Source organism: Giraffa tippelskirchi, chromosome 9 (genome assembly GCF_054371585.1).
Source record: "Giraffa tippelskirchi isolate mGirTip1 chromosome 9, T2T-mGirTip1v1.2.pri, whole genome shotgun sequence".
NCBI classification, from domain to species: domain Eukaryota; kingdom Metazoa; phylum Chordata; class Mammalia; order Artiodactyla; family Giraffidae; genus Giraffa; species Giraffa tippelskirchi.
The window spans coordinates 124,070,077-124,097,198 of record NC_137283.1 but is presented as its reverse complement, the minus strand read 5'-3'; positions in this window follow the sequence as shown (position 1 = coordinate 124,097,198).

Here is a 27,122-nt window from a genome sequence, read left to right as displayed (position 1 = left end):
TAATTAAGGTTTACTAACCTGCTATTGTGCAGGAATGCAACCTTCACTGAAAAGCAAGATTTTTTTTTTATGTAACAAACTCATCATCCTGTTAAGTTGACAACCAAGAGTGTCAGTGGCAGAAATGGAAAAGGCTATTAGAAATTTCCATGCAGTGCCTTCATCTAAATCTATATAAAATCCAAATTATCTTTGCTCATTTGACTCTTACATAGATTCTTTTCTTAATGATCCACAAGAGAAAGCTCATTATAATTTTTAAATAATGTCCTAGTCTCTAAGTCGTTCAGTAAAATGACTTTTTCTTCTCATATCTCATTCTTAAGCAGAATGTTTTAAGCAGAATGTTTTAGTTTAGTCTTCTAAAAGATCTAAAAAGCAAAGAAGCCAATATCTAGGCACTTTGTAGTACTTCTCAGGGGAGATATTTAGACTTCTGATTGAAGAAAGAACATACAGTAAAAGGAAATCATAGCTTGTTTTTTTTTTTTTCCAGCTCATTTGGTGAAGAGGAATCCAATAGGAAATCCAGAAAGAGAGATCAAAAATAAATTTGACTTTATCTATTCATAATTCTTACCTCATCGTGCTCTTAAATGTAATATATATACTGTTACTGTGGGGGTTGAAGATAGAGAAAATTTGTGACAAAGAACTTGTTAAGTTTTCAGAAATAATTTTCTGTATTGTGATAAGCATTTTGCAAGGAGCTTGTTCAGAGTCTAAGTGGCTCAAAATATGTATAAATGAGAAGAAATATGAAAAAAGTCAACCAATATGTACAGATTACCTACTGCATGTAAGGAGTAGACATTTTATATACATTTTAAAGTGTTTTCTGCCTAACAGACTTAAAAAAAGTGCACAATTGCTTCCATGTTTTCTTTTGAGAAATTTTTGATCAGAGAAATGATGTGATTGGCCCTATTGCTCACAGGGACTGTGTGATTGAGTTGGGAACCAAATAGAAATGTCTCTGATCACACAGTGTGTAATTGTACCAGACACAGATGGTCCTAGCTCTCTGCCTTAACCTCATCAAATATATCTAGGGAGTGAGATGAAATAAGAGAAAACACTTAGAAAAAGTTTACTTGGGGTATATAAAAAGTGGTTTCTTATTGTTGTTTAGTTGCCAAGTTGTGTCTGACTCTTTTATGACCCCATAAACTGTAGCCTGCCAGGCTTCTCTGTCCATGGGATTTTCCAAGCAAGAATACTGGAGTGGGTTGTCATTTCCTTCTCTAAAAAATTGGCTATGTCTATGCATTAAGTAATGGGAATGGTGGAAAAATGGAAAATTTTAAGTGTTTTGTGAAAGAGGTCTTTATGCAGAGCCCTTGGAATCAAATTTCTATTCTCCTGAATTGTTGGAAAGAGTATGAAATCAAGAGGCAAATATATGTTTAATTAAATATATACATTTCCCACACTTCAAAACACACTTTTAAAAATGTGTCCATAGTTATAAAACAACACTCTTGCAATGAAATGTATACTTTTTGATGGGTACTTCAAAAAAGAAAACTAAAAATGTGAAAATGCTTACCTTCTAAGATAGATTGTAGAGAATTGAGTGATGAGGAGGGTTGTGGGCGGGGTGGGGGTGAGGTAGTGGTGGTAATGATGGAAAAATACCTTGAAGGGAGGCTGCACCTCATGTTTCACATTGTATGTCAGTGTGTGAGTATCCAGGCTGCTCCCCACACCAAGTGGGAAATATGACTCTGAGCACCTCTGAAAAGGGAAATTTCCAGTGCTTCACAACTACCAAAAACCCTGCATAGCAAGTGCCCCTTATTTAAAAAACAGTATCTGATTGAATTCTTAATTCTCAAGCTCACAGGGTTTGTGTTTGTGTATATGTGTGTTTATATGTGTGTGTGTGTGTGTGTATGTGTATCACCATAAAATGCTTAGCTGCTCAGTCATATACAACTCTTTGTGACTCCATGGACTGTAGCCCACTAGGCTCCTCTGTCCATGGCATCCTCTAAGTAAGAATGCTGGAGTGGGTAGCCATTCCCTTGTCCATGGGATCTTCCCAACTCAGAGATCAAACCTGGATCTCCAGCATTGTAGGAGGATTCTTTACTGCCTGAGCCACCAGGGAAGCCCTATCACCATAAAAAGCATACATAAATAATATAGATATTGAAACAAGTTTAAAAATTGTATGTTATAGATTATTGGAGGGCAATACAAATGTATGAATAAGGGTTATTCATTTTCCTACACAATTTATTTTCTTTACTTGCAGATTCCATTTGGGGTAGAAAATATAATGGTGTAGAACTGATATTAAAGCTATGGTATTACATCTATGCTAAACAAATTTAAGCATATAGAATTACAGTCAGGAAGACAAATAAAGATTACCTGGAAAAACAGAAGGTATTTGTAACAAGACCATGTTAAAAAAGTAAAAGAGTAAGATATTGGTTATTAAAACTAGGATATTAGTCATTCAAGGTTTTCCTTCACTAGTTTACATTCTGGTAAACTAAGGTAGACAATAGAGATCATTTTCTTGGCATATAATTAAATTGGTTGAACTGATAACTTTCTTACCAGGGAACTTGTTGCCACTATGTCCAAGGAGGTCGCATCATTAGGAGTGCATATGACCTATTTTAGCATTTAACTTCTCTTAAGTGAAGTGGGCCTTAACTTCAAAATTATCACAGATAAACAAAGTGTTATATAGAGGATAAGGGTAGAAGAGCCCATTTTGGTTTCACTCTATTTTTTGTTTTTGTTTTTATTTTTTTAACATATTCCAGAGCATTTAATTTTATTTTTTTAAATATAAATTTATTTATTTTAATTGGAGGCCAATTACTTTACAATATTGTAGTGGTTTTGCCATACATTGACATGAATCCACCACGGGTGTACATGTGTTCCCCATCCTGAACCCCCCTCCCACCTCCCTCCCCATCCCATCCCTCTGGGTCATCCCAGTGCACCAGCCCTGAGCACCCTGTCTCATGCATCGAACCTGGACTGGCAATTCATTTCACATATGATAATATACATGTTTCAATGCCATTCTCCCAAATCATCCCACCCTCACCCTCTCCCACAGAGTCCAAAAGACTGTTCTATACATCTGTGTCTCTTTTGCTGCCTCACATATAGGGTTATCATTACCATCTTTCTAAATTCCATATATATGTGTTAGTATACTGTATTGGTGGTTTTCTTTCTGGCTTACTTCCCTCTGTATAATAGGCTCCAGTTTCATCCAGCTCATTAGAACTGATTCAAATGTATTCTTTTTAATGGCTGAGTAATATTCCATTGTGTATATGTACCACAGCTTTCTTATCCATTCATCTGCTGATGGACATCTAGGTTGCTTCCATGTCCTGTCTATTATAAACAGTGCTGCGATGAACATCGGGGTACACGTGTCTCTTTCAATTCTGGTTTCCTCGGTGTGTATACTCAGTAGTGGGATTGCTGGGTCATATGGCAGTTCTATTTCCAATTTTTTTAAGGAGTCTCCACACTGTTCTCCATAGTGGCTATACTAGTTTGCATTACCACTAACAGTGTAAGAGGGTTCCCTTTTCTCCACACCCTCTCCAGCATTTATTGCTTGTAGACTTTTGGATAGCAGCTATTCTGACTGGCATGAAATGGTACCTCATTGTGGTTTTGATTTGCATTTCTCTGATGATGAGTGATGTTGAGCATCTTTTCATGTGTTTGTTGGCCATCTGTATGTCTTCTTTGGAGAAATGCCTGTTTAGTTCTTTGGCCCACTTTTTGATTGGATCGTTTATTTTTCTGGAATTGAGCTTCAGGTGTTGCTTGTATATTTTTGAGATTAATTCTTTGTCAGTTGCTTCATTTGCTATTATTTTCTCCCATTCTGAAAGCTGTCTTTTCACCTTGCACTCTATTTTATCTTAAAGGTCTTTTGTTAAATCATCTCAAATGAAGAGTTAGAACCCTCTCTTGTGAGTCATCTTTACCATTCCCATGGGTCTCAGGACTTTAACCTTGATTTTGTAGACTTGAAAAGAAAGTCAATAATGACCACACCAGGAGAGATATTGACAATATGAGACATAATTTAGTCATATCAGAAATATGAATGGGAAATACAGAACAGAGTTGGAGACTCTGCTCAGAGGTAAACAAGACTTCACAGAGGCAGTTACCGTAGGATGAGGCTTAAAGATAGCTGTCCAAGGCAGAAAAGCTCTTTAAATAAATAAACAGCATTGATGAAAGGATTACATCATGCTATCTATGGCACATTTAGAGAACTGGCAGAATTCAGTATGTCCAGAGTGTAGGATGTGCAACTCTAGAAAGTTTGCACTTTAACCTGAATTCACTGAATAATTTTTAGCTGTGACAAAATTGATAAAACCAGATTTTTTTTCAGTAAGAAGACATAATCACTCCTGTGGTCCTATAGTAACTATGAAATACATGAGTTCAATCAGACTGAATTAGGGAGCATCTGGTTGCAAGTAACAGAAAATTCAACCTAAGGTCATTTATAGCTTAAAGATGATTAATTGGCTCCTAGCTAGTATTAAGTATGGGTTCAGTCAGGGCTTAGACTCCATCTCTCTCTTAGTCCTCATCGGCTTCCTCCATGACTTGACTTTTCCTCAAACCGCCTCTTCTCAAGGTACAAAATGGCTGACATCACTAACTGGTATTATATATTCTTTCACAACTGAGGAGAAAGAGTGTTTTTTCCCACAGTGATTAATCTTTGATTCTAAGTTTTGGTTTTATTAGCCCAGGTGGAATACTGCAGCATGAGAGATGAGATTGTGCCTACTGGTTTGTGTCAATCAGAGACAATACCTAGAGCTGGAAGTCCTGTTGATCCTAACTATATTGGTGGTAAATACACATAATTCACAAGAAATTATGAATGTAATAATACAAAATTAAAAGGGGGAGATGAATTACTGCTGGGTAAGCAACCAGCAAAGGAGGATAAAGGAAAATAATCTTATCACTGTCCACACAAGAAATGACAAAAACTTGAATTTGTATTCTGGAAGTAGAAATAGGAAACAATGGACAGCTTTCAAAGTGTCAACTGATTGACATTGACAGGTGTGGAAATGGGAGAAAATGAAGAAGGCTTCAAAGATTTGTGGTTTGGATATGAAAACTTGGTAGTGACATTTAAAAAAGCAGGGAAAAATGAACAGTGATTAAATGTATCAAAAAGGGTAAAATGGTAAGATTATGAGTTGTTTGGAATATATGGAGTTTAAGGTGCTTGTGCAAGTTCAAATTGACATGATTCATAAGTAATCTAATAGATGGCTGTGGATTTCTATACACAGATCTTAACTGAGGACAAAGACATAGATAAGAGTAGAGATTAATGGTAATTTAAATGAAGGTAATGAAAGAGAATTGGAGAAGGAAATGGCAACCCACTCCAGTATTCTTGCCTGGAGAATCCTAGGGACGGTGGAGCCTGGTGAGCTGCCGTCTACGGGGTCGCATAGAGTCGGACACGACTGAAGCGACTTAGCAGCAGCAATGAAAGAGAATAACAAGTATATTGGTTGAGTAAAAGAGAAAATGGCAAATACATAAAACTGAAAATGTTAAACATTTCATGCCAAGATGGGCACAATAAAGGACAGAAATGGTATGGACCTAACAGAAGCAGAAGATATTAAGAAAAGGTGGCAAGAATACACAGAAGAACTGTACAAAAAAGATCTTCATGACCCAGATAACCACAATGGTGTGATCACTCACCTAAGGCCAGACATCCTGGAGTCCAAAGTAAAATGGGCCTTAGGAAGCATCACTATGAACAAAGCTAGTGGAGGTGATGGAATTCCAGATGAGCTATTTCAAATCCTAAAAAATGATGCTGTGAAAGTGCTGCACTCAATATGCCAGCAAATTTGGAAAACTCAGCAGTGGCCACAGGACTATAAAAGGTCAGTTTTCATTCCAACCCCAAAGAAAGGCAATGCCAAAGAATGTTCAAACTACCGCACAATTGAACTCATCTCATATGCTAGTAAAGTAATGCTCAAAATTCTCGAAGCAAGCCTTCAGGAGTATGTGAACCAAGAACTTCTAGATGTTCAAGCTGGATTTAGAAAAGGCAGAGGAACCAGAGATCAAATTGTCAGCATTTGTTGGATCATTGAAAAAGCAAGAGAGTTCCAGGAAAACATATACTTCTGCTTTATTGACTACTCTAAAGCCTTTGACTGTGTAGATCACAACAAACTGTGGAAAATTCTTAAAGAGATGGGAATAGCAGCTTACCTGCCTCCTGAGAAATCTGTGTGTAGATCGAGAAGCAACAGTTAGAATCTGACATGAAACAACAGAGGTAAGCTTGAAGTGAGTGAAAAATTTCAAGAAGGCAAATATGTCTGGAGTATGGCTGGAGAAACTTCTAGACATATAGGCACAGATCAGGGCAAGGGAGGGTTTACAGTCTATGAAATTTAGATAAGTAGAGTTTCTTCTAGTGTTTATGGGAGGTTGTGGAAAATTTTGAGCAGAAAAGTACCATGACCTAATTTATATTTTCAAAAGAATTTCCTTATTCTTATCTGGGAGAATGTCTACAGGGAGAGAAATAGGAAAGATGAAGGTCAGTTACAGGAGACACAGGTTCATTCCCTGGGTCAGGAAGATCCCTTGGAGACCCTGGGCATGGAAACCCACTCCAGTATTCCTGCCTGGAGAATCCCATGGACAGAAGAGCCTGGTGGGCTACGCTATATAGGATTGCAAATAGTTGGCCCTGACTGAAGCAACTTAGCATGCACACATATGGGAGTCCCAGTTGGGTGGATGGTGGCATTGGTTAGGGTATTTGTGATAAAGAATTTAGCAGCATTTGCATTCAGAATCTATTCTGAAGGTGGCCAAATTTAATGCACTTTCTGACATAGAGAGAATGGGACAAGTCAAGATGACTTGCAGATGCTAATCTAGATGTGAAACACTGAGTTAAGAGTTAGTTGTAAGAGGGAGGATGGACATATCTGCTTAGGCCCAGATTATTTGTTTATGTCTTACAAACATTCAAATATTTATCTACTATTGAGAAGATAGTGCTAATTTTATGTGTAGAGGTAAGGGAAGAGTTTGGGGCTAGAGAGAAAGGGAGGGTCTGAAAGTATTCATGTGATTAGAAAAGAGATGTACAAGCCTGCAGCCTATGGTCTGCAGAAGCCATATTTAGAGTTTTGAAAGATAAGAAAGACCTCAAAAAGAGACTGGGAAAAATTCTTCTTTGTAGTAGGAGGAAAACCTTGAGAGTGTATTTACTCAGTGGCCAAGTAAAGACAGTGACTCATGTTGTAGGGGGCATCTTCTTTTTTAAATGCTGCTTAGAGTTCAAAAAAGAGAAGGTGTGAAAAAAAAATTCATTCAAGCAGAAGAATTCAGTGAGAGAACTTTGGTAGTTTGCTGGGGATAAAATGTTGGATGGAGAAGATTATAAAAGAATAGGAATTAAGGAATTAAAGGTAGCAGATACAGAAATCTTTTTGATAATTTTTGTTTCTATAAATGAGAGCATAAAAGCGGGAGATGTAGTTTGAAAAGGTTGTGAGGTCAAAGGAGTACCTTTTTTAAGTAAAATAGATCGTTGAGCATGCTTACAAGATAATGGGTATTTTCTCGTTGAGAAGGAGAACTTGATGACATATTTCAAAGTGTTTGAGTGGAACAGAGAGGTGACCTCAGCCACAGTGGAAGGTTTGACTTAGTTGTTGGGACCACTCACCCATTTGTGGAGAACAACAATTCATAAATTGAGTTAGACTCTTGGTTGGATTTGTTAATGAAAAGGCAATTAAATTATTTTCTGGTTGTTTCATTTTTATCAGGGGAGAAATAATTAAGTTACTAGTTGAGAGTAAGGAATTTGCTTGGATGGAAATAAATTTGGTTATCAATTGTTAGTTATTAATATTTGGGAATAATGTAGTTGAAGTTTCTGACTGGCCACAATTATTGTTGGAGATGTGCTTGGATAAGAAGCCAAGACCAGAGTCAGCAATATGACTAAATTAGAACAAAGAGACTTCCCTGGAGGTGCAGTGGTTAAGAGTTCACACTCTCAATGCAGAGGGTGCATGTTTGACCCCTGGTTAGGGAATTAAGGTGTCTCAGCCAGTAAAGAATCTGCCTGCAATGTGGGAAACCTGGGTTCGATCCCTGGGTTGGGAAGATCCCCTGGAGAAGGGTATGGCAACCCACTCCCGTATTCTTGCCTGGAGAATTCCATGGGCAGAGTGGCCTGGCAGGCTACAGTCTGTGGTTTCTTGCAGAGTTGGGCATGACTGAGCAGACACACTTTCATTTTCAGGGAACTAAGATCCCGCATACTACACTTCATGGCCAAATAAATAATAATAATAATAATTAAAAAAGTAAAAGAAGTACGAGTTCAGTAAATAAATAAATGAATAAAAGACTATCATATAGTTAACACCAAGATCCTAGTATGTACTTTTGACAATTAACATGCTCTGTGCTCTTTCTTTATGTTTCTCCATATTTCTATGCTTTTCTTCCTCCACCCCCTTTTTTTGAGTCATCTTCTCCAGTAGAGCATTAGCATAAAAAAAGTAAGAGACTCTAAATATCAAATCATTTTATTTTCAAGAGAAATTTCTAGAGAAATATTTGTTGGGAGAGAGAGTATCCCAGAGAATACTGCACTCTAGATTTATTTGTGGGTATAATTTACCTAGGCTAACTTTGTCTCTTTTGAAAATGGGTCATCAAAAGTTGTTTGCACTCCTATTTAGTTATAGGTTTTCAATAAGGAAAAGGAAACAGTAGTGAAGAGTCCACTGTGATTCAGCCTTCTAATTGTGAAAAGTCTGGATGTGCTTTATCGTAAGTACACCTTTGTTCACTACACAATACCTTCTTGATTAACTCTCCTAGGAAATTATAGCTTTAGCAATTGTTCATGCAGATTCCATAGACTTCTGCCACAACAATTTGACTCTTCAAATACTTTTCTTTTGAAGATGTGGCATTTAGCTCAATAGGAGAAAAAGTTAAATTTAAGACATAGGGAGAATAGAAGGAAAATGGCAGTATCTCAGTCTTGATACAACACAAGCTGATTGCTGCTGAGTTTTCCAAGACACATTTGCATACCTTAAACAATGTCTTGGAAAGGCAGAGGATAAAGTTTTTAGGTATGTAATTCTCACTTTCTAGGGTTTGAGTATGTGGTAAGGTATTTATAAGCTTTTTTTATGGATACAAACTTGATGGAAAGGAATTCACCAATATCATATAGTTTGATACCAGTACGTATATTAAGCTATATGAGTATTCAGACCCTCCTTGAAGGGCAAAAAAAAGAGTCCTTATCTCGCTGATGAAGAGCTTTTCAATGACAGGGCACAACCAAAACAACTGCTCACAAGAAGATGTCTCCAATTTTTAACTCATACTAGAATGAACACAGTGCCTACAGCGTAGTACATGCTCACTAGAAAGTTCACATATGAAGAATGAATACCTAACTCCTTGTCAGCCAAGAGGATTTTTTAATCTTTTTTCCTTCTATGGTCCTCCAATTATTTGGTTATATTTTTAAGGTTACCTTCTACTGAGAAATTAGTGTTTGCTTGAATCTTTTAATTTGTCCATGCTCAAAGCTATATGGGGAAACCCAGAGTTCCCTGCCCCCAGATTTTGGAATCCAAGGGAAAAGGGCTATACCATATCCTATCCAGGTTTCCTAATGGAAGATTTCTTTCTTCATTGTTGGAAAGCTTTCTCCTCTTGAAAAGCTTCTGGAGCACAGAGAAGTAAGTACAGCTAAGTGTGTCTGAGTTGGTGTCCATTTTTATTGATGTACAACTAAGTGTGTCTGAGTTGATGTCTGATGTATTAAAAGAAATCAGAACAGTATTTTAGATTTTCTAAAGGGCCATGATAATAATTCCACCCACTTCTTTCCCATCAGCTCTTTTGTTTCTCTATTTGTAAGGTTCTTCCAGGGTTCATTTTAAAGCAGTGATGAGGATCTATATGCCAGATTAAATATGTTAGAGTGGATATAATGAGAAAAAGTGGAGGTTGAGAGTATACACAAGTCTTATAAGGGGCCTGTCAGTAAAGACAACTATGAAGCTTGGGGGTAAATGAGGAAGGTTTAAGTTTCATGTGATTAAACTACCAGAGTCCTTCTATTTATAACTCCATCATTTTTACTCTATGGCTAAATTTTTTTCTAATATTTTAACAGAGTTCAAATCACCTCTTCCTGTTTTTTTTTTTTATTATGGAAGTACTGAACCACATTTATATAGGAAAAAAAACAGATAAGAGGAAAAATCTGATATATATGATAGAAAGAGAAAATTTGATAGAGTAAAACACATTCAAAGGCAGAAGGGTCCAGATGCATACAGGGGCCAGGAAGGGGGAAAAGATTTCTGTCTGTTATAAAAGAAGGAAAATGTAAGAGAAAGAAAACTTACAGGACCCAGTTCTTTAAGTTCGTTAGTTCTTTAAGGATGTTAAGAACACTCCATCTAGTATGACTGCTTTCTTTGCTGAGTAGTAAGCAAGATGAACTCCTGAGAGTGGAAGGAATCAGGTGGTCTCTGAAATTTGAAACTATCCCAGAAGGTTTGAAGTAGTTGTTTTGGAGAATGTGAAAATGAGCTGATGATGAAAATGTAAAGATTATCAGGAAATTTTTGAATGACACACATTTGTAGAAAATAATAAGATAATTAGCAACCAGAATAGGAGTTTCAGGAAATGAGATACTTGAAACTTAAACATTCACAGTTGAAACATTTCTAATAATGATAAGATCCAGAATGTGACCCTAGCAAGAGGTAACTGAAATGGAGGGAAAATCATTATGGAAAAGCAGATAAAGGAACTGACTGATGGATTTTGTTGAAAAGATTATTCACACTGACTTTGCAATTATCTTTTACATAGCTTCTTCAGTGTGTCCAACCACATATATGCTTTGACTGCATGTAAGCAGCCTCAAAGATGGCCCCAGTGATTCCCATTTGTAGGATTCACTTGGTGTTCCTTTGCATGATCCCCTCCCACATTTAATAGAGTAGATCTTGTAACCAATACAGTGTTGTGGAAATGATGCAAATTATATACAAATCATTGAAGGAGATTGACAGTAAAGAGGACCAAAGTGAAGAGAGCTTGATGTTCAAAGGATTCTAGGAATTTGATGCCTGACATGAGACAATAAAAACTTGTCCCTCATTTTTAATTTTCTCTTAGTTCCCTTGCTCTGAAGGAAGCTGCCATGCTATGAAATTATTCAGGTGGCCCTCTGAGAAAATGAACTGAGTTTTTCTACACTGATGACTCAGATGGTAAAGAATCTGCCTGCAATGCAGGAGACCCGGGTTCAGTCTCTGGGTTGGAAAGATCCCCTGGAGAAGGGAATGGCTACCCACTTCAGTATTCTTGCCTGGGAAATCCCATGGACAGAGGAGCCTAACAGGCTACATTTCATGGGGTCACAGAGTTGGACATGACTGAGCAACTAACACTTTCACCAAAACAAGGACTGGATCTCCAACCAAGAATCCATAGGATTCTGTCCTTCAACACTAGCTGTCGAGTAGGGTACCATCAATCAGGCATCAATCATCAGTTACCAATCCTGTGAGAGGACCATAAACACTTCTGCCCATTGCATCTCGGTATTGGAATCACCAAGGGAAACACGACTCAATCAAGCAGTGGAGAGAACAGAGTTTCATTTATATATAGAAAAGACAGATCAAGGTTAGCTTTGTGCCACAGTGGAAGAACCCTGTCCCCTCCCTGAGGAAGAGAGATATAACTGTGGAGTTGGCCAGATGCCACCTGAGGCACATGCTTTAAGCAGAAACAAAAGAGAACTCATTGAGTGTTCAACAAGGAAAGAGATTCCCACATAAAGCGATAAGCTTGTTATCAGCTGTGTGAGCCCTTTATATCTTGGTAAAGAAGCAATCCAGGACCAAGGCTTATTCTTTACATAGATGAGTAGGGGTCAAAAAGACTTCGTGCATAAGACTGTTTTTCTCAGCCATAGCCAAAGCTTCAGATGGTTACAATTCTGACCAACATCTTGACTGTAGCCTTATCAGAGACACTGAGCCAGAACCACAAAGCTAAGCTACTGTAGGATTCCTGACCTATAGTAACATGTAACGTAATATGCGCTTATTGTTATTTTCAGCCACTACATTTTGAAGTATTTTGTATTTAGTGATGATAACTATGCAAATGTGATTGAACAGTACATGAAAAGTCAAATTTTCAGTTCCATAGATAACTATCACTTACTCGGATCTGTGAAAAATTCTATCTCAGGTAACTAGATGGAGAGGGTTCTCATGTCAGGAAGAGTAAGTGTTTTGTGATTCTATAAATCTGAAACAATGGCCAAGAAAGACATTTTGTTACCACAGCTTGAAATTTTTTACAGCCTGAAATGAACGTGTGGTTATGATCTATGATGCAGAATTAGGGACCTGTGATCATTCCTTCGTCTGTGTGTTAGAGTTGAAAAAATTCATCTCTTCAGAGGAAAATCTTAGTTCACTGGATAAGGCACCTTGGGTTCACCGTTATTAGGAGGTGGCATAAATTTCTGTTTATTTCTCGCAGGACAACTGACATTTATTTGTAAAATGTTAGTCTAGTTTTACATCTTGATTATTTAAATATTAAAGAGAATGACTTTGTATTTTACCAGTCTACCAGCAAGGAAGAATAATAGAACTCAAGTTACTTGTCAGGATTATTAGCTTTGAGGTGATCATTGATCAATTTTTTTTTAAAGTTTATATGAGAAAAAATGTTAATGTGTGATCTTCTGAAGATTCCTTCAGACTGATTTTTGTTGTTGTTGTTCATCTGGGGGTCAGAAATGCCTTTGGAATCTAATAAATATTCTACAATTTCTTAAGAAAATATACAGTGTTTATCCAAAATTTTGATCACAAATGTAGGTGTCAGGAACATTTAATGGTCTATTGATTTATAATTTCTGCTTCTGATAGTTAAATTTAACCTTGTATTGAGCTAGTGTTCCCAAATATGCCTCAAATACTTGCTAAAAATGCAGCTCCCTGGATTTTTACCTCAGACCTAGTATATTGGAAACTTCAAAAGAAGAGCCTGTAAAGCTATATATTTTATTATACCCATGGTGACTCTTATGATTGGAAGAATTTTGGAAATACTAGGTGAGCCAGACTATCAAAAAAGTGGATACATAGACCATGACAATTTAATCCTTGATATATATTATTTAGGCATTATGATATCAGCCTATTTCAATAGACATTATAATATAAATTTTTATGAAGAATAGGTATGTCTCAGTGCATTATTTGAATATATTTGAGTTGTTCTGTTGGTTACATTTTATTTAAAAGAGTCTCAAACTTAGTGGCATAAAACAATGATCGCCTTATTATGTTTATTGATTTCTTGAGTCATAAATTTGGGTGTAAGCACAGTGGAGCTTGCTTGTTCCTGCTCCATATCTAAGACTCTGCCTGAGAAGACTTAAATAATTACAGAAAGTGAAAAAGCTAGCAGCTAGAAAGATCTGGAGACTTATTCTCATCTGCAATGTCTGGCTTCATAAGACTCAAAGAATGAGCTCAGCTGGAATACTGGCCGGAGTGTCTACATGAAATGCCACTATGTGCCTCTGCATGTTTCAAAGCATGGCGGTCTCAGGGCAGTCATGTGTCTTACATGGGATCCCAGGGCTCCAAGAGAGACCATTCTAACAAATGAGGCAGAATTTGCATTGCTTCTTCTGACATAACCTTGGAAAATCATGCATCATTCTTTCTAAAGTATACAAGTAATTTTCTAAGGCCAAGCTCTATTCAGTGTTCAGGGAATCTGACCTCACTTAACATCTTAGTGAGAGAAGAGTCAGATAATTTGAAGCCATCTTTAAAACTAAATATTTGTTACAGTTTTCCATAAAAAAGAACTAATTGTGTGTGTGCTTGTGTGCTTGGTGCTGTGTGTTTGTGTGTTGTGTGTATGTGTATGCATTATATGCTTTTGGCTGATAACACTGTATGAATAGTTGATATTTTTTTTAAAAAAAGAAGACTCTGTATGAGATGTTTAACATATCACTTCACTGACCATAAGAGCAGCCCTGGTGACTCAGTGGTAAAGAAGCCACCTGCCAATGCAGGAGACATAGGGTTGATCCCTGGGTTGGGAAGATCCCCTGGATCCCCTGGAAAAATGGCAACCCAATCTAATATTCTTGCCTGGGAAATGCCATGGGCAGAGGAGTCTGGTGGGCTATAGTCCATGGTGTCGCAAAAGAGTTGGACATGACTTACCGACTAAAAAACAAACAAAATCTCTGATCATGGAGTGCCCAGATTAAACATTATTTCTTGGTGTGTCTGAGAAGGTGTTTATGGATGAGATTAACATTTCAATCAGTGAGTTCAGTAAAAAGAGATTGTCCTCCCTACTGTGAGTGGACATCAAACCAATTAATGCTTTAATTGAACAGAAGTTGGAGAAAAAACATTTTTGCTCTTTTTTCTTGCCTCAGTTTGAGCTGAGATAGTTCCTGTCATCTTCTCTCGTCCTGGTGCTGATATTTGCACCATTAGCTCATATGGTTCTCAGGCTTTTTGACTTGGACTGAATTATACCACTATAATTCAGTTCACAGATAGCAGATTGTGAAGCTTCTCAACCTCCATAATCATGTGAACCAGTTTCTCACAATAAATCTCCTAAGAGTATCAACAATTACATGAAATGGTCTAAATATTCCAGTTCAAGGAAGATTTTCTTCATTGGATTTGAAAGAAACATCCAACTGTATGTTGCTTATAAGAAATTCACTTTAAATATAAAGACGTAAATAACTTAAAAGGAATGATAAATTTATACTATGCTAATATTAATCCAAAGAAAACTTGAAGAGGCTATATGAATGTCAGCCAAGGTGGATTACAGAGAAAATATTACTTGAGATATAGAATGTCATTCCATAATTATTAAAGGGTCAGTTTATCAAGAAGGCAGAATAATCCTAAATGTTTATACATCTAATAAGAGAGTTTAAAAAAAATGTGAAAGGAAAGCTGATAGAACTGCAAGGAGAAGGAAGTAATTCCATTATTAAAGTGAGATATTTCAATAGTCTCCTCTCAATAACCGATAACTTAAGTAAAAAGAAATCAGGGAGAATATAAAGACCTGAACAATGCTATCAATGAAATTTACTTGATTGACAAGTTTAGAACAATCTGTCCAAAAACAACAGATTGGATATTGTGTTCAATTGTGCAGGAAATATTTACCAAGATCAATTATAAAACTAGTCTCAATAAATCTATGTGTGTGCACTCAGTCACTCAGTCATGTCTTACTCTTTGCACCCCTATGGACCATAGCCAGACAGGCTTCTCTGTCCATAGCATTTTCCAGGTAAGAATACTAGAGTGGGTTGCATTTCATTCTCCACAATAAATCCATAGGATTTAAATAATACAGAGTATGCCCTCATAACATAATGGAACTAAATTAGATGTTAATACAGATCTGGAAACTCCAAAGCTGGAAATTCCAAATATTTGGAAGATAAAGAAAATACTTCTAAATAATCTAGGGTTCAAAAAATAAATAAAAACTAAAGTCCAAAATATTTTGAACTGAATGAAAGTAAAGTCAGAGCATAACAAAATTTGCTGGATGCCACAAAAGCATTATCAAGGGAGAATTTTGTAGTACTAAATCACTATACTAGACAATATGAAAGTTTCAAATATGTAACATGCACTTCCACTTTAAGAAGTTAGGTGATTTAAAAAAGAGCAAATTAAATCCAACATAAATGAAATGAAATAATAAAGATCATAGTGAAAATCAGAAAGTAGAAAACAGAAAAAAGGTAAAAATCAATAAACCTAAAATGTACATCTTTGAGGAAGTTGATAAAATTGATAACATCTATTTCAGACTGATCAGGGAAAAAAATGAAGAAGCAGACTGCCAAAGAAACAAGAGAGATGCTATCATGATAGAATCAACAGGGTTTAAAGGGATGATAAAGAAACTACAAGCAATGCTTTGCCAACAATTCAAACAATTTAAGTGAAATGGACAAATTTCTTGAAAGATAAGAGTAACAAAACTTTCTCAACAAAAACATAATCTGAACAGCCCTTTCATCCATTAAACACATTGAACTTAAGGTTAAAAGCCTTCCACAGGGACAACTGGAGGCTTATATGGCTGTATTGGTGTATTCTACCAAAAGCTCAATATTTAAAAACTAAGATCATGATATCTAGTCCCATCACTTCATGGCAAATAGAAAGGGGAAAGGTAGAAACAGTGACAGATTTTATTTTCTTGAGCTCCAAAATTATTGTGGATAGTGACTGCAGCTATAAAATTAAGACACTTGCTCCTTGGAAGGAAAGTTATGACAAACCTAGATAACATATGAAAAGCAGAGACATCATTTTGCCGACAAAGAGCCATCTAGTCAAAGCTATGGTTTTTCCAGAAGTCTGGTATGGATGTGAGATTTGGACCATAAAGAAGGTTAAGGGCTGAAGACTTGATGCTTTCAAATTGTGGTGCTGAAGAAGAATCTTGAGAGTTCCTTGAACTGCAATGAGATCAAACCTGTCATTCCTAAAGAAAGTCAACCCTGAATATTCGCTGGGAAACTGATGCTGAAGTTGAACCTCCAATACTTTGGCCACATGATGCAAAGAGTTGACTAATTGCAAAAGACCCTGATGCTGAGAAGGATTGAGGGCAGGAGGGGAAAGGGGCATCAGAGGATGAGATGGTTGGATGGCATCATTCACTCAATGGACATGAGTTTGAGCAAACTCTGGGATATAGTGAAGGAGATGAGAGCCTGGTGTGTGGCAGTTTATGGGGTTTCAATGAGTCAGACACAAATGAGCAACTGAAAAACAACCAAACATGGAAGGAAAGAATAGTAAAAAATCTATACAAATTCTTATTGAGAAAAACAACATCATCGGAGTGACCAATTTTCAATCAAAATGAGATATCACTTGCTGTAGACTGTCTTTTTAAAAGTTAAACATATACTTACTACATAATTCAGATATTTCACTCCTAAGTATTAATACCCAAGAAAAATAAAAACATTTATTCATACAAAAACTCCTACAAAAATGTATGTAGCAGTTATATTTGTAATAATCCAAAACTGGAAAAAATACTCATAAACATGTAAGTATATAAAAAAACTGTTATATACATCTAGAAGAATACTCAACAGTAAAATTGAAGTTGAAATCAATATACACAATCACATCATCATACTGAATTATAGTAGATAGACAAATAATAATACTGTGTGATTCCAATTATATATAATTCTAGAAAATGAAAACTAATCTGTAGTGCCAGAAGTTACATCAGTGTATACATGGTGATAAGATAAAACACATTAATGGGCACAGGTGAGAGATTACAAAGGGGCTTGAGGCAATTTCTATATAATGAGTATGCTCATTTCTGGGGTTGTGATGAAGGCCTAAAGCATGTATTCTGGTTATTCTTTTTATGTGCAGTGCTAATATTTTCAGGGCCACCACATTCTGTGGAGAGTCATTGTTTTTTGTTGCTGTTCACTTGCTAAACCGTGTCTGATTCTTTGTGGCCCCAAAGACTGTAGCCCACGGGGTTAATCTGTCCATGGAATTTCCCAGGTAAGAATATTGGAGTGGGTTGCATTTTCCTTCACCACGGGATCTTCCCAATCCAGAGATCAAATCTGCAACTCCTGCTTGACAGATGGATTCTTTACCACTGAGCAAGGAGGGAAGGTTCATGGAGGGTCATGAAAGTGAAAGTGAAGTCGCTCAGTCGTGTCCGACTCTTTGTGACCCCCATGGACTGTAGCCTACCATGCTCCTCCATCCATGGGATTTTTCAGGCAAGAGTACTGGAGTGTGTTGCTATTTCCTTCTTCAGGAGGGTCAAAGGTGACCTTATTTTCCCAACTGTAGTAACAGAACTGCTATACAGTTGGCACTCCATATCCAAGGATTCCAAATCCACAGATTAAACTAATTGTGGATGAAAACTATTTGGAAAAATATTCCAGGGAGTTCCAAAAAGCAAAATTTGAATTTTCTTTGTGCACTGGCAATAATTTCCGTAGCATTTGCAACTATTTACATAGCATTTACATTGTTTTAGGTATTCAGGTAATCTAGACAGAATTTAAAGTATACAGGAAGTTACATGCAAATACTATACCATATTATATAAAGGACCTGAGCATTCATGAATTTTGGTATCCATAGGAGTCCTGAAATCAGTCTCCTTCCAGATACTGAAGTAAATTTTTCTAAACGGCAGATGACGTATTACCTAATGTTAAATTCATATATATTTTCACTAATGGAAAATTTTTGTAAATTTTATCTCATATTTTAATGGTTCAGTTCAGTTCAGTCGCTTAGTTGTGTTTGACTTTTTGCAACCCCATGAACTGCAGCACACCAGGCTTCCCATCCATCACCAACTCCTGGAGCTTGCTTAAACTCATGTCCATTGACTTGCTGATGCCATTCAACCATCTCTTCCTCTGTCATCCCCTTCTCCCTCTGCCTTCAATCTTTTCCAGCATCAGGGTATTTTCAAATGAGTCAGTTCTTTGCATCAGGTGGCCAAAGTACTGGAGTTTCAGCTTCAACATCAGTACTTACAATTAACACTCAGGACTGATTTCCTTTAGGATGGATTGGTTGGATCTCCTTGCAGTCCAAGGGACTCTCAAGAGTCTTCTCCAACACCACAGTTTAAAAGCATCAATTCTTCGGGGCTCACCTTTCTTTATAGGCCAACTCTCACATTCATATATGACTAGTGGAAAAACCATAGCTTTGATTAGACAGACTTTTGTTGGTAAAGTAATGTTTCTGCTTTTTTATTTGCTATCTAGGTTGGTCATAGCTTTTCTTCCAAGGAGCAAGCATCTTTCAAGTAATGCTCAAAATTCTCCAAGACAAGCTTCAACAGAACGTGAACCATGAACATCCAGATATTCAAGCTGGATTTAGAAAAGGCAAAGAACCAGAGCTCAAATCGCAAACATCTACTGGATCATCAAAATAACAAGAGTTCCAGAAAAACATCTACTTCTGCTTTATTGCAAAGACCAAAGCCTTTGACTGTGTGGATCACAACAAACTGTGGAAAATTCTTCAAGAAATGGAAATAGTAGACCACCTTATCTGCCTCCTGAGAAATCTGTATGCAGGTCAAAAAACAACAGTTAGAACTGGACATGGAACAACAGGCTAGTTCCAAATCGGGAAAAGATTATGTCAAGGCTGTATATTGTCACCTTGCTTATTTAACTTATATTCAGAGTATATCATGCAAAATGCTGGGCTGGATTAAGCACAAGCTTGAATCAAGATTGCCAGGAGAAATATCAATAACCTCAGATATGCAGATGACACCACCCTTATGGCAGAAAGTGAAGAAGAACTAAAGAGTTTCTTGATGAAAGTGAAAGAGGAGAATGAAAAGTTGGCTTAAAACTCAACATTGAGAAAACTAAGATCATGGCATCCAGTCCCATCACTTCATGGCAAATAGATGGGGAAATAATTAAAACAGTGAGAGACTTATTTTTTTGGGCTCCAAAATCACTGCAGATGTTGACTGTAGCCATGAAATTAAAAGACACTTGCTCCTTGGAAAAAAGCTATGACCAACCTAGACAGCAAATTAAAAGGCAAATTTTAATGGTATTTTACACAATAGTGAATTTTTTGACATTAGAAGCAAGTTAGTTATAAAATTCTGAATACACATTTACATTTGAGTAGAGCAACTTGAATATATTTGGAATGGCTTAAAGTTTCTGAAAAACATGTTAAATGAGTGGGTTTGAAGTCCGATTTGCTCAGTGAGGGGTGTTCTTTAATAGCTATTCAGTGATAATCATGTTCAAAATAATATTTTAATGGAGTATCAGGTTGTATTACAATAATTTAGCATTCATCAGGAGTGTAAGAAATAGAATAATTTGAAACTTAAAAATCTAAAATAATTAAATGATTATAGCATACTGATTTCTAGAAATATATCAGAAAGTGCCAACAGAATTATTTGTTAACAAGCAAAAACATAAAAATTGGAAATGTTTTTCATTAAAAATATGTAATGAGTTTTATACATCCTGTGAATGTTTTTGCAGTTTTACTTTTCAGACACTATAAAAAATCATTTATCATTTTAATTTACTAACATGTCAAAAAGGAATATTGCATAACTGCTTTCAAAATCATGTTTAACATTCTGACCTCATGCATTATGTGCTTGAGAATCAGCTGTCAACACAATATTTACAAAAATTAAAAGTAATATAGATGACTCAAAACTAAAACCATCTTTGGCTATAAAAGGAATAAAGAATTATAGTTCTTGAAGATTTTAGAATGTGATCTGTTATCATTTAATAGGAAATGTATGTGATACATTTTATGAAAAAAATAGATTTTACATGAAGAACAATTTCTTAGTAAAAGTTTTGCTTTAAGATGAATTAATAAGATAATTTCTGATAAACTCAGGGCTACTTTGAAGGTTGATTATCTACCATTTTTCCTAAAAAAAAAAAAAAAGTCAATGTTTCAATAACCCAACTCTTTATTTTGTTTCCATAGAAACTCCTCATCTGAACTTATCTGTTTCTGTTAATTATATTAACTTTCTTCCAGAAATCCAGTCTCAAAATACAGATGCCTACTCCTTTTTGTTCATTCTTTGTCTCCTTGTTAATGGCACCTCACTGAACTTGCAGTTTTCCTCATTTTGAGGTCACCCATACTCAGCCAATGCATTAGTCACATGGCATCAGGCCACTGTTGCCCTTATGACTCCCTGCTTAAACCATTTCAATGGAGATTTCAGTATCCATGAGACAGTATCCAAAATCCTCACTCGGTTTAAGGCCTTCTGAAATCTTCTCTGTGGAAATCATCAAGACCCTCAAGGGGTTCAGATCCCTGACTAAGAGCAAAAAAATCTCCCACTGGCAAAATTATCTGTCTCTGTCCCCTGCCTCTTCTGCCCTCAGGAGGGCTGTATTGAAGTTGTTAGTGTTTTTTCTCTTAGCACTTTCTGAAGACTCCAGGACACCAATGGACTTTTGCTAACATGGCTCCAATCCAGTCTCAGTGAATGAATGATGTGAATCCCAAAGACAGTTCAAAGAGGATTTTTGCTGCCACCTAACCAAGATCGTAAACTCCCTTCTCCAGTTCAACTCAGCTAGCTCCATATTATCAAAGCAGTCCTAATAATATTATCTATACGAAGTTACTCAAAGATATTTATTAGAGTTTACTAAGTGTCAGGTGCTGGCCTTTGTATTTACATAAATTATTTTATTGAATCCTCTTAGTCCTTGATTAAATTTGAATTATGATAATTAAAGAAATAAGTTTTAGAAACTTTAAGGAACATGCCCAAGATCACAAATCTAGGTACTAATTAAATCAAAATAGGAATCTGTGTGTCAAGATTCTCCCTTCTCCTCTATATTATTTTATACATATTTCCATCTTATTCAATTTATTCCAAAATGCATCAGGGAATTTGTTGGAAAATATATAACATGTAGTTAATTCTATAAAAACACCACCAACCAAACTTTGACCAATGTTTTGGTATCATTTATCTCTTCAGAAAAGCTAACTTTCAAATTACATTTAATTTAACCATGTAACATGAGAAAGAATAAGAATGCTCTAATTATAATGGTATCTCACTTTCTCTTATTCTTTTTTTAATTTTTTTAAATTTATTTATTTTAATTGGAGGTTAATTACTTTACAATATTGTAGTGGTTTTTGCCATACATTGATATGAATCAGCCATGGGTGTACATGTGTTCTCCATCCTGAACCCCCCTCCCACCTCCCTCCCCACTCCATCCCTCAGGGTCATCCCAGTGCACCATCTCTGAGCACCCTGTCTCATGCATCGAACCTGGACTGGGGATCTGTTTCACATATGATAATATACATGTTTCAATGCTCTTCTCTCAAATCATCCCACCCTCACCGTCTCCCACAGAGTACAAAAACTGTTCTATACATTTGTGTCTCTTTTGCTGTCTCGCATATAAGGTTATCATTACCATCTTTCTAAATTCCATATGTATGCATTAGTATACTGTATTGGTATTTTTCTTTCTGATTTACTTCACTCCAGTTTCATCCACCTCATTAGAACTGATTCAAATGTATTATTTTTAATGACTGAGTAATATTTCATTGTGTATATGTACCATAGCTTTCTTATCCATTCGTCTGCTGATGGACATCTAGGTTGCCTCCATGTCCCGTCTATTATAAACAGTGATGCGATGAACATTGGGGTATACATGTCTCTTTCAATTCTATATTCCTCGGTGTGTATGCCCAGTAGTGGGATTGCTGGGCCATGTGGCAGTTCTATCTCCAGTTTTTTAAGGAATCTCCACACTGTTCTCCATAGTGGCTGTACTAGTTTGCATTCCCACCAACAGTGTAAGAGGGTTCCCTTTTCTCCACACCCTCTCCAGCATTTATTGCTTGTAGACTTTTGGATAGCAGTCATTCTGACTGACGTGAGATGGTACCTCATTGTGGTTTTGATTTGCATTTCTCTGATAATGAGTGACGTTGAGCATCTTTTCATGTGTTTGTTGGCCATCTGTATGCCTTCTTTGGAGAAGTGTCTGTTTAGTTTTTTGGCCCATTTTTTGATTGGGTCATTTATTTTTCTGGTATTGAGCTGCAGGAGTTGCTTATATATTTTTGAGATTAATTCTTTGTCAGTTGCTTCATTTGCTATTATTTTCTCCCATTCTGAAGGCTGTCTTTTCACCTTGCTTATAGTTTCTTTCGTTGTGCAAAAGCTTTTAAGTTTAATTAGACCCCATTTGTTTATTTTTGCTTTTATTTCCATTAATCTGGGAGGTGGGTCATAGAAGATCCTGCTGTGATTTATGTCGAAGAGTGTTTTGCCTATGTTTTCCTCTAGGAGTTTTATAGTTTCTGGTCTTGCATTTAGATTTTTAATCTATTTTGAACTTATTTTTGTGTATGGTGTTCGAAAGTGTTCTAGTTTCATTCTTTTACAAGTGGTTGACCAGTTTTCCCAGCACCACTTGTTAAAGAGATTGTCTTTTCTCCATTGTATATTCTTGCCTCCTTTGTCAAAAATAAGGTGTCCATAGGTGCATGGATTTATCTCTGGGCTTTCTGTTTTGTTCCATTGATCTATATTTCTGTCTTTGTGCCAGTACCATACTGTCTTGATGACTGTGGCTTTGTAGTAGAGCCTGAAGTCAGGCAGGTTGATTCCTCCAGTGCCATTCTTCTTTCTCAAGATTGCTTTGGCTATTCAAGGTTTTTTGTATTTCCATACACATTGTGAAATTATTTGTTCCAGTTCTGTGAAAAATACTGTTGGTAGCTTGATAGGGATTGCATTGAATCTATAGGTTGCTTTGGGTAGTATACTCATTTTTACTATATTGATTCTTCCAATCCATGAACATGGTATATTTCTCCATCTATTTCTGTCCTCTTGGATTTCTTTCATCAGTATTTTATAGTTTTCTATATATATAGGTCTTTTGTTTCTTTAGGTAGATATATTCCCAGGAGAGCTATCACCTATCCTACTCAAACTCTTCCAGAAAATTGCAGAGGAAGGTAAACTTCCAAACTCATTCTATGAGGCCACCATCACACTAATACCAAAACCAGACAAAGATGCCACAAAAAAGAAAACTACAGGCCAATATCACTGATGAACATAGATGCAAAAATCCTTAACGAAATTCTAGCAAACAGAATCCAACAACATATTGAAAAGATCATACATCATGACCAAGTGGGCTTTATCCCAGCGATGCAAGGATTCTTTAATATCTGCAAATCAATCAATGTAATACACCACATTAACAAATTGAAAGGTAAACACCATATGATTATCTCAATAGATGCAGACAAAGCCTTTGACAAAATTCAACATCTGTTTATGATGAAAACCCTCCAGAAAGCAGGCATAGAAGGAATATACCTCAACATAATAAAAGCTATATATGACACACCCACAGCAAACATTATCCTCAATGGTGAAAAATTGAAAGCATTTATTTCCCCTAAAGTTAGGAATAAGACAAGGGTGTCCACTCTCACCACTACTATTCAACATAGTTTTGGAAGTTTTAGCCACAACAATCAGAGAAGAAAAAGAAATAAAAGGAATCCATATTGGAAAAGAAGAAGTAAAACTCTCACTGTTTGCAGATGACATGATCCTCTACATAGAAAACCCTAAAGACTCCATCAGAAAATTACTAGAGCTAATTAGTGTATAGTACAGTTGTATGATATAAAATTAACACACAGAAATCCATTGCATTCCTATACACTCTTATTCTTTCATGCTCCCTCTGCTTGTGTGAGCATTGATATGATTGTGCATTTTCCACCAGAAGCCATGAATGAACTGACTACTCAAGTGTGGATCTGGAATTAAGGCTGCTTTCCCTTCATTACTGCAAAAGAATGCACTTTAGTTGTGAAATGGATATATAAATTCTTCTCAAAGACCAATGTGGGGAAAAATATAGCGCAAATCTTGCTTAAGGATAATTGCTCTTTCTTCATCATATTTCTTAAATCCATTTCTTTTTTATCTTTCTCGTGATCACCACAATAAATTTTAATTTTGTCTGTTGTCCAGATTATTTCACTGACTCTTAATTGGTCTTCCATCTTTAGTCTTCCTTCAGTATTTTGTATATATGACACCAGCCAAGATTTTCTTAAGCAGTATATTTTTGCACTCGTCCTTATTATCTCCTCTGAGACTTGTAAAGGGCATTTAACATTTATTTTTCTCTACAGACCAAAACACACACACACACACACACACACACACATACACAGGAGCACTTTCATAATTTTCCTTATACATAGATTTTTTAAAATTAAGATATGAATAAATGAATGAGCAAATAAAGAGTCTCATATGGTATAGACATCCCATATAACCTGCACATTGTATTTCATTGCCCTTTTACATTCTTTAAATACTGTTCTGACTAATTTGAGAGAATCAGTCCAGATCTCTCTAGTGGGCGAAATTTGAATTTTTTTACATATTTTCATGATATGTGAGCACTATCATAACCCACAATTGTGAGATTTACATACCATGAGTACACTTGTGGAAGTTTTAAATTGTGTTCATAAATCTTTGTAATGTTCATTGTTGTTCAGTCACTCAGTCATGTCCAACTCTTTGTGACCCCCATGGACTGCAGCACACCAGGCTTCCCTGTCCTTCATCATCTCCCGGAGTTTGCTCAAACTCATGTCCTTTGAATCGGTGATGCCATCCAACCATTTCATCCTCTGTCGTCCCCTTCTCCTCCTGCAGTTTTTCCCAGCATCAGGGGCTTTTCTAATGAGTTCATAAATCTTCGGTAATAATCCCTTCCAAAACTGGAGCCTAATTCACCTCCTTTCACAGGCACATTGGACTTTGGGTTGTTCAATTCTCATGAATAGAATCTGGTGAAAGTAACAATGGGTGACTTGTAAGGAAAGAATGTAAAAGGCATTGTGGTTTTTTCCTTCTCTCTCTTGGATCACTCACTTTGGGAAAAGCCAGTTGCCATGAGGACACTCAAGGAGATCTACAGAGAGGGCCATGTGGTGGGAAACTGAGATCTCCTCCTTCTGTAAGGAGTGGCGATCACCTGACAGCACCCTGGTGAGGGAGCTTGGAAGCAGATTTTCCAGTGTTGGTCACACATTTAAATGACTGCACTCCCAGCCAACACCTTCACTGCAATGTCATGAGAGATCCTAAAACAGAACCATCCAGCTAAACTGCTCCTGTTTTTTACATCATGGACATAATAAGAAAATAAATGTTTATTGTTTTAGGCCATTACATTTTGTAGTAATTTGTACATAAAAACAGATAATTCTTATAGTACTTTGGGCAGGTTTTATTTTAAAATGAGTGTGTGGAGGACCCAAGGAGTAATGTCAGAAATAATTGATCTTGTTTCCTCTATTTTCCTTTTACACACAGAAATTAATAGCCATTATGTCAGGAACATAGCAACATTTCCAGGCTGTATTTGGAGTACACAGTTAGAAAATGTATATCATACTGACATCATCATCATTCTTACAAAATAATATTAAAAATAAACTATTTGAAAATAATATTCTTGTAGTCAATGACTTTTATTAAACCATTGAACATATCCCAGCTCTTAGTGACTCAGATACTACAGTAGTTTGTTTGCCACAAATATTCCACTTGTAATATTTTCTTTCTTTCTTCCCTTTATTTTTATAAACTCTACATTCCAAATGACTTTTCATTGTGGATTATATTTTCACAAACATGACATATATGAAGTCACGTAGAATGACTTTGATTAGTATTACAGTTGGTTTGCAAAGTATGTATTCAAGCTCAAATGCTACCCCCTTGCTCCCTTTTTGAATTAAGCTTTAATTATATGTTATATTTTATCTTATTCAGGTAATGACAAAACAATTTTGTAGGATGTGGAAATATTTTTTATAACTACCACAATAACTTTGAAAAGAGTGAGTTAAGACATGAAATAAGATGAACTCTTTAGTCAACATGCAATTTTGTGTTTATTTATAGAAATAGATATCAATTGTGGTCCCATAGTCCAAATATTTTTCACCAGAATAACAAAACAAAATAACCAAACTTTTTTTAAAAAGGGTGCAAATAAAAGGATTTTATATCCTTTTCAAAGTGCATTAAATAAAACGGTGATTTTTTTCATTCTTATTTTAGACAATTGTATTTATTCATCCTTCTCTTATATAAATGTGAAGCTAACAATAATATTCAAAAAAGAAAACTAATCAGCCTTATGGAAAGAGATAGCTTGTCATTCTCCACTTCCATATCTACATTAATTTGGTTTTAATTTGGTGTGGCTCTTCCATTTATCCAGGAACTGAGGCTTGCATTTCTTTTTAAAACTTGTGAGG